Source organism: Microcebus murinus, chromosome 9 (assembly GCF_040939455.1).
Source record: "Microcebus murinus isolate Inina chromosome 9, M.murinus_Inina_mat1.0, whole genome shotgun sequence".
NCBI classification, from domain to species: Eukaryota; Metazoa; Chordata; class Mammalia; order Primates; family Cheirogaleidae; genus Microcebus; species Microcebus murinus.
The window spans coordinates 99664857-99676586 of record NC_134112.1 but is presented as its reverse complement, the minus strand read 5'-3'; the positions used below and the strand labels follow the sequence as shown (position 1 = coordinate 99676586).

Below are 11730 nucleotides of genomic sequence, written 5' to 3'. Positions count from 1 at the left end.
GCAGGACAGAACAGAGGTAGGGCCACTCAAGGTGTGGCTTGCTGACTGGTGCTGTTCTGCAAACTGTCCCAGCTTGTGAGCAGTTTGCACTGGAGCTTAAGTCAACACCATCTAGTTCTGCCTTCTTGTTTTTTCACAGCGAGACTCAGTGAAGGAAGCGTTGTGTTGCTTTACACCTGGATGCAAGCTCCTTATCTCGTCAAGGACTGGCAACAATTTGCAGTCCAGGAGCTTCCAGCAACATCCACCTGCAGTGACCTCTCAGCTCTGATTATTTTACTCCCAGCAAGGTGGGGGGGGGGCGGTTTGCTGCCCAGCTCCCTGTTTGGGGACAAGGCGCTCATTCCTCCAGGTAGACACATTACAGCCTCCTGCTAACTCCACCTCCGGGAGGTATTCTAGACCAGTGGGAAGTGACTCTCCTAAGGCCACACCCTCTCCCTGGTCCCTGGGGACAGCCTGCGGTATGTCCAGTGCTGGTTTGATGCAGGGAACAAAGGCCTGTCCTTTTTTCCTCAATGTGGACAACTCTTAGAGGTCAACCTGAGGCCTCTGTTGCGATTTCTTCTTCTGCCAAATGCGTTTCCTCCACAACCCACAGGTATGGTGCCCACCAGACCACCAGCCCCCTCCCCCTAGACTCCCTGAGTGCCAACCTCAGCGTGTGTTCCAGGGGATCCAACCTCCGGCAATGCGTTACTCACAAAAAAGCAGATAACAAGATAGAGAAAGGACTTCCTATGGCCTGAAGATAAAGTGGGAACAACATGGACAAAGGGCCCTCGAGGTCCTCCGTGCTATGGGTTAACCCATCTTTCTAAACTCACCCGGGCGCGACTCCCCACGCCGGCCGGCCGCGGCTCCTCTCTTCCCCGAGCACACCCTCTGGCGCGCCTTCTCCCTGCCGGAGCCGCCCCTCTCGCCACCCGCACGCGTTCAGACCCCACACACGTCGTCGACGGTCACCCTCCCAGGCCTCCTCCCCGAAAGCGTCCCACGCCACCTTCCCCGGGGCTGCAGACCCCGCACAGCCGCCGCCGCCCCGCTGCTGACACTGGCCCTCCCCGGGCACCCTGGGTGAGTTTCTCACTCACAAGGAGAGCGTGAAGACGGCCCCTCGTGACGCACACACCCGCGCCTTACCTCAAAGCCCTCAGCCCGCGGCGTCTCCTCAGCGCCCGCCACTTCCTGCCCCAGGTCTCCACCGCTCTCGCGGAGCATCTCCCGCCACGCCCGGCCAGCAGGTGGCGCTCGCGAGGTCCCTGACCCCGGCGTCACGTCCCCGCACGCGTCCCCACCGCGCCTCACGCCCCGCACGCTGCCCTGGGTTGGCGTAGCCGCCTCCGCGCCTCGCCAGGAGCGCTCGGAGCCCGTCCCCGCCGCGCTGCTCGCCTCACAGGCGCCCTCACCCTCTTCAGTCAGTGGGGGCCTTGCCGGGCCAGGCCGTCAGACCGCGGCGCGGAGCGTCAGTGTGCGCTGAATCGGCGAACGCGTACGGTGAGGCCTGTGGTGTTTTGAGAGGCGAAGGGAGGATCTTCGTAAAGATGGCGGGCGGTGGCGACCCCTGAGGAAACAGGGGCAGCAGGGAAGAGGGGACGGTGACACCTGGGCACAAGTGACGCCACCTGGGGAGATGCCACCTGAGGAGACGCCACCCGGGGAGAGCTCCAAAGGCAGGTCCGTCCAGCTCTCCAGCCCTCCCCACTGTCCCTGGCGTAAGGTTTTTCCGCGGCAGCAAAAGGAAAAGACAGAGAAAGAGCGGGGCCGAACCACGTGGCTTTATTTAGTGCTCCCGGACAAGGTTCTGGGGCCCCAAGAGAGGGGGTGCCCCGCAAGTCGCCTCCGTTAGAAGGGGGTGCGGCCTTTTATACCATTTGGGCGGGCTAGGGACTTTTGGCGGGAAGAGCTGGGGCGGCCTTTGGTGGGCATTGAGAAATAGGAGGGTTTGGCGGTGTTTGCGGAATCCAGGAGCCGAAACGTTCTTATCCGGGTGTGGCAGTTTTCAGCGGGGCAGTCGTCCTTGGCGGGTCTGGTCTCCTGAGCCTTTTCTTTTCTGATCTAGGGAAGGGAGGGGGCCGCCACCAGCCTTACACCTGGCTACCCTCCCACTGCTTCCTGTGGTGCTTCCTGTGGGGCCCAGGTAAACCACCGGTGGCAGACAGCTGTGCCACAGACCCCGGGGAGAGTTGGTAGCCTCAGCAGAGCCATTTTGTTCAAGGCCCCCACTCCCCCAGCAAGGGTGACACCATCGCAGGGAACCCAAGAGCCTGCGCTCAGGCGAGGGTTCCCGGGAGACCGGTGCTGCGGGAGGGAAGTAGTGTTAGCGTCCTCACAGCCCTGGAGGCTGGAAGTCCAACTTCAAGGTATAAGCCAGCAGGTTCCTTCTGAGGGATGTGAGAGGGGATTTTTTTTTCCATGCCTCTCCCAGCTTCTGGTGGTTTCTTGGCAGTCTTTGGCCCTCCCTGACTTGGAGACGCACCACCCCAATTCATCTCCATGTGGCCATCTCCCTGGGTCTCTTCATGACATCTTCCCTCTGCCTATGTTTGTCTCTGCACCCAAATTCTCCTTTTTATTGGGACACCAGTCGTAGTGCATTGGGGCCTAGCCTAATGACCTCATCTTAACTTGATTACATCTGTAAAGAGCCTCTGAATAAGGCCACATTCTGAGGTACTGGGGGTTAGGTTTATCTTTGGGGAGATACAGTGGAACCCACAAGAGAAGTGGTACAAAGACAAAGACCTCAAGACAAAGACTAAGGGGCATCTACTTGGAATTAACGCTGAAGTAGCTGCCACCTTATGCACAGACTGGTAACTCCTGGAAACTCAGATGACAGGGAGACGGAGCAGCACTTTGGGGTCTTAGTGCTGAAAAGGTGGTCCCCAGCCCAGCAGCAACATCATCAGAGCTTGTTAGAGACCAGGGTCTGCATTCTAACAAGGCTCCAGGGGATTCAACACACATTAAAGTTGGAGAAGAACAGCTTTAAAGGAGACATGTCTCTCTCACAGACCTCAATAGTGAGCACACAGCTTGTTTTTAAACTATCGCTAAAGGGTGAAGAAATAAGTACATTCCACTAAAAAAATAACACTTTTTCCTTGAAAGCTAGAGGTGATAGTTGGAGGACTGCCCTGTACCATGTTATCTGCAAAAAGGAGCTGAATATTTTCTGTACAGAATTGTTGATGTAAGTTTGAAAATGGAGTTACCAAAAACCTAACTGCATCTTGGAATCTTGTGCAGGGCCCTGGTGGGTTAATCAAGCCAAAGGAGAATGCAAAACTCTCTCAGGAACACTTAGTAGCTGCCCTGATGTATTGAGGAATGGCTTGCCACTGCATCTTCAAAAAGGAAATGCTGGTCTCAGAGTGTATCCCCCACCCCAAATAAGTTACACTCGAAATTCATTGTAATGTACTTACACCACTTCTGAGAAGCATCATGTTTTCAAGACACCAAGAACCAAAAAAATACTCTAGACAACAACCTTATCATCAAGATGCACAGAATTACACACTTGCATCCAATATGCAATTATGCGCAAGGGCGATGTTTGGCCCATGCACTGTAAGCGAATGTTCTACAGCAGAAGTTGGCAATCTTCTTCAGTCTTACCTCATCATATTGTTTTTGTTCAACTGTTCATCAGTAGAAACCCATAAAGCACTAACTTAAAATAGGAAGTTTCTACATACCTATTAAGAGCAAACTTCAAGGCCAACTTCAAGAAAAAGAGACAACACTTTTCTTCAAGTGCCAGAAAACAGATGGAAACTTTTCCATTGGTTTTTGCACATGAGGCAAACCCCTTGCATCATACTGATAAACCAACTCAAAGCTCAGAAGTACAGTGACTCGGAGTGGGGCCATACTGCCCAAGTGTGGATCCTGGTTCTGCCGTTTATCGTGTGTACATATGACTTAAACTCTGCAGTGCAGTTTCATCATCTGTAAAGCAGAGACCATGATAGTACTAGCCTCACAAGTTTGTTGTAAAGACTCAAGAAGTTGACACAGGTGCAAAACTTAGATTGTTTATGCCTGCACATGCTAAGGGCTCAACAGAAATTAGCTGTTATCAATTGACAGGCTGTGAGTTTGAGCTCCCAGCCTCTCTCCTTTATCATAAAAATCAATCTGACCCCTTCACATAGATCTGGGACAAAGTGAAGAAGGGTTGGACCCATAGTTGATCAAGGAGTAGGATCCGGAGTCTAATGCAGGGACGTCAGTGGTACCGAATACGGGTACTCAGGCTCAAACATGATGACAAGATGTCCTAGGAGCACCATAAACTCAGTCATTTGCAGGATCCCTGAGTTGAATATGCACCAGGCAATATGAATGGAATGCTTTGCAGACCTAGGCCAATGGCATAATCTAGGCAAGGCTTGAAGTCAGGGAGACTTCTCTTTTTGTAATTTCCAACTCCCCCTTCCAAACCTATTTCCTCAAGCCCTGCACCCCAAAGCACTGCAGGCTGTATCTCAAGGGGAGGAGAGAAAACTCCAGTGACAAACTGCAGCAGGAGCAATGACACTGGATACTGTTTGCGAGTGTTAATCTAAGTGTTCTAATTAACCAGTTCATCCAGTCTTCACAGCAAGTCTACGATATACAAACCACTCTCCTCATATTATTGATGAGGAAACTAAAACAGAGAGGCAAGAACTTGACAAAGCTCTCTAGGATACAGAAAACCATGACGCAACACAATGTGATGAAGAGATACTGTGAATTTTTTTAAGAGTTTAGAAGTAGGAGGAACACTTTGTAGGCAGGAGGGTTGGAACTCAGCTTAAGATGGGAAGCTTCGTGGATTTCTCTGCAGGCTCAACTGCATACGCTGCCTCCTGCAGCATTTCACACGGTGGCCTCAGACCTGTGTCAATCTCCTTTCCTAGGCTGGAGTAAATTTTCAAGGGCAAGGACAAAATCATATTCGTCTTTGTACTCCAAGTCCTCCCAGTACAAAGGCCCCAGCGTCTGCTAAAGTGAACTAGATGGGCCTTTTGAAAACTGAAGCTGTGTAATCACCGCACAGGTGCCCTGGACACAGCAAATGTTTGAGAACTGTTTTATTTTCATGTTTGTTTCCTTTTAGTAGGCTGTGGTTTCTCTTCCCTCTCTGCTGTTAGCATTTGTAGTTGATATAAAGAGATGAATAAAGAAAGAGAGAGAAGAAACTACCTGGCTTAAATATGCCTAGTAGAGGGAGTGGCTAACAACTTAGGAACCTCAAAGATACACAGATGGGAATCCACTTACCAATTTTTTATATTTTGGGGGGAAATGGCTAAATGTCAATCAAGAAGCATGACACATTAGGTAGTCTCACAAATGGCTGCACTGTAGTTCCGAGGGGCCCCCCACCCCTCAGACATCACTGTTCCCTCACTTCCTCAGGTCATATTGTCACCAACGCCTTTCCCAATCACTCCACATATAAAGGCATCTCCTCCCCACACCAGCCCTGGCCATCTCCTTTCTTTATTTTCCTTCTTTGTTTTGTGTCTCTCTTTCCACTGAAAATTAGAACCACAACAACAAGGACTTCTTTTGTTTGCTCCTGTATTTCTAGCACTTTAGATAGTGCCTGTTCTATGGTGGAGAGTAAGTAGAATTTGTAGAAAGAAAAAATTAATGATTCTAATCCTTGGGTTAAGCAAAAAAAAAAAAAATCCAAATGTCAACAGCATTTCAGTTAATCAAGGTATTAACCCAGTTTAATCATTTTTTAAATCTAGGAGTAAATGCTTTTTTATATTCTGCCATTTGATGTATTATATAAAGCATCTTGAACAATATTTATTTTCCAAAAGTATATGAGATGCTACTGTGTATCAAAGGCAAACCCTTGCTTAGCACACTTTCTCTCTGTGTCTGTGTGTCTGCCTCTGTCTCTCTTTCTCTCCCAGTAGATTATATAGGTAGGTAGGTAGATAATCTCATACCTTTGCTCTATCATTCTGCTCTTATATCCTTTGGAGATAAGCACCTGAGTTCCAGATTGTACCGGAGCTGAAGGGTAAATACCCAGCAGAAGGATTGCCATGAGGGCATTTCTATTTGCTTAAAGGATTGGCATATGAGTCATAAGCAGTGGTGGAAAAATACATAGTCACAGATCCAAAATACAGGCATTGCCTAGCCAGAGGAAATCTGCGTAGTGAGTTCCAGACAGCCCAAACTGGAAGCTGAAGGACAAAAGAATAGTATGCACTGGAAAGGTTCCAGTTCTTTCTGGACTGAGTATTGTGTTTGCCTTTCTCTTCCTGAGAGGGTGGGAGAATCAATCAGAAAATTAGTCAAAAAGAACAGGGGAGCCTATAGTTGGGGAGATTAAACTCAAGTTTATCATGTGGTTTAGGATGTCTGTTGGCTTTTAACTACACATGTATATAATATATATGTATGTGTATGAGTGTGTGTGTATAAGATTATGAATATTTAAGCAGACACACCCACATATTAATTTCACTGGACTTACACTTGGAAGAGCATTTGCTTTTCCATCTTTAAGCCAATAAACAAATCTGAATGGCCTAACTAGAAGTATCTAGAGAACTGGCCAATTGTCTGTCCTTCAAATTTTCTCTGTTCCCTGGATATAATTTTCCTGGATTTGCAGATACCCTCATCTAAAGCAGGTCAGACATTGCCTGCTGACTCTCACCAATCTTGTTCTTCTTTTTGCTTCTTTCTGGTGTTTGCTGTTTCCGTCCCAGCTGGAAGCAGACAGCAGCGAGGACCTCGTAGGCTCCCCTGTCCTCTGCCATCTGCTACCATCAGCTAAGCCATGGGTGGGTTCTGCTCTTGTTCCTCATCATACTCCAAGCACAAATTTTCTTTAAAAGCCTTTTTGATATCCTAAACATTTTTTATGGAATTTTGGCCTGTACTGACACTTTTAAAAAAAAAAAAAATTCAAGTCATTCTTTCAGATTCTTTCTGGATTTTGTGCCCCTTTCCAGACTCATGAACACGTGCTATTAAAATTTTTATTGCATCAAAAAGGATACATAAATTTCTTTAGATATATTCCCCTTTTCTTACTTTTTAGGATCAATAATATTAAGAACTACCATTTCTTCATCATCTATATGTTGTTGGAACTTAACATACATTGTCTCTAATTCTCCTAAGAAGGGGGTATCATTCCTGCTTTACAGACGGGAAAACTGGAAGGGTGCAGAGCTCAGGTATAGGATGAAATGTGGCTCCAAGGCCCACACTCTGCATTATACCATGTTTCCTCTCACAGTCATATTGCCAGGATTTCAAGTTTCTATCAGTCACTTTTCTTTCCCCTTGAGGTATATGTTATTGTTAAGTCTCTGACCTAGTGATCATGCAGATCTCTTCCTCAACTTGAAGTCAACTTCCCTAAGCTTTTCCTAAGGCAGATGTCTGGTGACGCCCTCTCTTGGCTTTTATGAGTTTCACAAGGCACAGGCAACTTCCCCAGGTTCTCTCTGCTCTCAGCTCATAATTTGTTAACAGAATAACATTTCCTCTCATTATCTACTCAGTCTTCTGCACAATAGAAATTACAGCAAAATAAGCCAGAAATCAAGGTATTTGACTTCACAACCACAGTGACCAACTTTGTATTAAGACCATAGGCCAAAATTCAGTTGGAGGGAAAATCCCAAAAGACATAGACAAGGCACTGGGAGGTCATTTACTCTGTCTCCCTAGAGGACACCTAAAGCAGATGCTGACAACTGTCTCCCCGACATGCATCCCCACGCTCTTCCTTCCTTGCAAACACTCCATGTGGTGGCCCTGACTTTACTGGGCCAGAGGTGGAGGCACAACCCAGGATTTCTATCCCGTGGTTGGTGAGAAGTGTCTCAGGTTCACACTCTGACTATCTGCCTCCAGCCCCCACCTGCTGGGTGGAAATGAGGAAGAAGGTAGCCACTGTCACCGACCGTGCTACAGAGTGAAGCATCTGGAAAGAAGCCTGGGCCCCTAATGACATAATTCATCTTCAAACCCAGAGGCTGCCCTTCCTCTGACCTTCAGTGTATGCGAAAATAAATTCCCTGTTGTACTAGCCCATGTATGCTGGGGATCGTTTGTGACTTACAGGCAAGGTTACCATGGCTGATGGAGTTTTCTCTCCAAGACAGTTTCTAGACCTCAAGGAAAACACACCCTACTCTTAATGATGAAATGTTGCATAAAGTCTACAATTCAGGGAGAAAACATGCTAATTGTGGTGAACAACTAATGTCAGTACTTCTCAAACTCTTTCACCACAATACCACCAAAGGAAAGTGATTTGAGATGATGATTTTCTGGAGACAGAACCAGAAGCAGTTCACCACAATCACAAATCTTTCTTGAAGTCTCATATTTTAATGTAAAAAAAAAAAAAAAAACTCGTGAATAATGTATATTCCACTCCATGGTAGTTAATATAAAAGAATGAATTTTTCCAAACCTTTGAGGAAAGTTGGTCCTCCAAGAAAGAACTTGCTAGCACACTGTCATGGGCCCTGGATTGCAGGCACCTCTGCTGGGGGGTCATAGCCCAGACAGAGTCAAGACCAGGGTTTAGCCCACTGGGCCAAAGGTCCCGTGGCTGTATCTTTACTTCACGCATAGCTGCAGGAAAAGGAACTATGATATTTCTAAACATTAGAATTTGTGGTATGCTTCATACTTTAACATATTTCAAATATACTGTTTTACCTTATATTCACTATAAAATCTGTGAGATATATAATTATCATTCCCATTTTACAGGGAAAAAACCCTCAGATGATCTGTCCAAGCATTTTGATTAAGATCATAGGAGTTAGAGCCAACACTCAAATCCAGAATTTCTTACTTTAGAACCTGTGCTTTTTCCTCTAGATTATGCTGCCGATTTCTGAGCTGTAAATAGGCAAAATCCCTGAGAAAACTGAAGCTCTGAAAATGTAAGTACCACGATTTTCTCAAGAGTTCAAGGCTGATAAATAGAGAAACCAGGTTTCAAACCCAGGTCTACCTCATTTAAAACCCCAATCTGGATCTACCGGCACAGGGGCCCAAGGTCTCCTCATAACACGGCAGGCAGGTGTTGCATGTCAAGTGTGTCATTCTAAACACCTTGTGCGTCATTAATTCTGCAAATTATCACTATTATCTCCCCCACTTTACAGATGGGAAACAGAGATGCAATGCAATTGAATAACTTGCCCAAGGATGATGTGACCAGTAAGTGGCAGTGCTTAGATTTAAACCCAGGCATTCTGACTCCAACATCAGTGTTCTCAGTCACTAAATGCACTGTCTCTATGGCAGAGCAGGCAGAACATTGGTGTCCTGACTACCAGCTCAAGACATTTTTATCTCATGAGTCATGGTGTCTCCGGCATTTAGAACACGTGGATGGATGGATGTGTTGATGAGTGGATGGGTGGTGGATGTATGGAAAACTAAAATAGATAGGCTAGAAGTACAGAGAGAGAGAGATACAAGGAACAAGCCACATACAGCCTTGGTGTTTTAGGTGGAATACCATATATAGAATCACCTAGTGCCTGTATCTGGTACATAATATACATGCAGAAAGTGAATGTTGGCTAAATATAGAAATCATAATATATAAACAATAATTCCATGAAATGAGTATTATAATGCCCACTTTCTAGGTGCAGAAATTGAGGCTCATATAAGCTAAATAACATGCTCAAAATCACACAGCAGATAAGTATAAGAGCCTGGGTTCAAATCTGAAGCTGTCTGGCAGCAAAGCCCCAGGCTGTGCTTCTCCCCTGTTAGACAGTGTCGGATGACAATGCTGCAGCTGTCTCAGTTCCCTAAGGGGCTCACTGCACACTGACCTCACAGCAGCATCTCCATGTGCATAAGTGTGGAGAGACTCTGCCTTTTACAGAGATTTCACCTGCCTTACGGTAAAGCCTAATCATCCATTTTGAGGATTCTTTCCCATTTGCCTCATCAAATCATGGCAAAAACAAAGCTTATTCTGCATTTTTAAGCTTTTATTCTTGGAGGTCTTGAATTAAGAAGATAATAATTACCTGGCTCCAGGCTTTGGAGAGAGCTCTTTACAGCTCCATTCTCAACCACAGTGTCAATCATCAGGAACAGCACTAAATCTCATTTGTCACTTTTCCAGGACATGACAAGCTCTAATATATTTAAAGTGCATTCCGGCCCATGAGAGACTACTCTCCTTCTGAGAGTAAATAAGCAAAGCTCTTCCCAGAGCACTTCCTTGCCAACGCATGCCTTCTCTATCAGATAAGGGCTCATGCGATTCCATGGAAGAAGTCAGAGAACCAGGTGTGGGCTGCAAAGAAATCACAGAATCTTAAAAGCCATAAAAGACCTGAGAGATCATTGAATCCCCTCCACATTATACACATGAAAACCCTAAGGGTCAGTTAAGTTAGGACTATGAACATTGTCTAGTTTCCTGGAAAAGATTTCTAGAGACCTGAACCAGTGGGGGCCAGACACAAGCAGGGACAGCCAGAAGTTTAGGGTCCTTAGATGCTCCCTACTCTTCACCTCCCAACAGGGACTCACTGAGCAAGCCCCCACAGCCACTCTTCCCACCACAGATGGCTGGAGCCCCTGACCTATTGTGGCAGTGAACTTCCTGGCTTCCCTCTCCCGTTCACTGCACCTGCTGCAGAACTGAGAATGACAAATAGCTCGACATCTACTGAGTTCTTTGGGCCATCACCTCTCAAGGAATTGGGAAAATAAGGACCCAGCTCTGAGACCCCACCACCACCATCTGGCCTCACAAGACAAGTCTGGAGAGAGAAGTGGCATCGGTCACGGGTGAGTCAGAGTGGGTGGGCACGCCGTTAATACAGTTAGAAGTCCCAGGAGCAGGCAGTGGAGGAAGGGTCACTCTCCAGAAGGTACAAAGAGCTTTTCTGAGGGAATTATGAATCCAGAAGCACAGCCCAAGCAGAAACTAGACAGAAAAGGAAAAAATCAGATGTGGAACAGCTCAGATTAATTTCACAAGATTGTGTTGATCACAGTACTGGCCCCTCAGAGAGGGTGAGATGTGCTGCAGGGACTCTTTGAAGACAACACTGGACCTCCTCCAATACTGACAGTAATCCCCAGACCCCCGTGTCACCAAGAATTTCAACTCTTCCCCCATCCAAGGAGCATAGCTGCTGTCAGGAAACCAACAAACAGACTCAGGTTCTGTCTTCTTTCATTTTCCTGAAGGTTATTACTGGATGAGTGCACAGCGGGACACAACAGGAGCCTGCAGGAGAGTCTGGTGTCCCTGGAGAGTGTTTACAGCACACATTATTCACCAGGCCTTGTGCCAGGTGCTTCCGAGGATACAAAGATGAGCGAGACAAACCCACATCATCAAGGCAGTTGTAATAGAACGGTGCAGGCAAGACATTTGGATAACCAACGAAAGTACAGGCAGAAGCAAGGGGCCAACTAATCCACTGCAGAAGCTGTCAGGATCAGAATGGAGTCACTAATGTTAAGAAAACCCTGAGGCCAGGCGCAGTTGGGAGGCCGAGGCAGGCTGATTGCTCAAGATCAGGAGTTCGAAACCAGCCTGAGCAAGAGCAAGACCCTGTCTCTACTAAAAATAGAAAGAAATTAATTGGTCAACTAAAAATATATAGAAAAAATTAGCCAGGCATGGTGGCACATGCCTGTAGTCCCCGCTACTTGGGAGGTTGAGGCAGAAGGATTGCTTGAGCC

The 11730-nt window shown here is 46.9% G+C and overlaps 1 long non-coding RNA gene across 1 annotated transcript; it reads left to right on the top strand.

Moving 5' to 3' along the window:
- Positions 1-1305: 1305 nt before the first annotated feature.
- On the top strand, positions 1306-10943 carry LOC105883207 (uncharacterized). The gene is made up of 3 exons (XR_012920969.1): positions 1306-1497; positions 8878-8942; positions 10556-10943. It is a non-coding gene; the product is annotated as an uncharacterized LOC105883207 (long non-coding RNA).
- Positions 10944-11730: the final 787 nt, after the last annotated feature.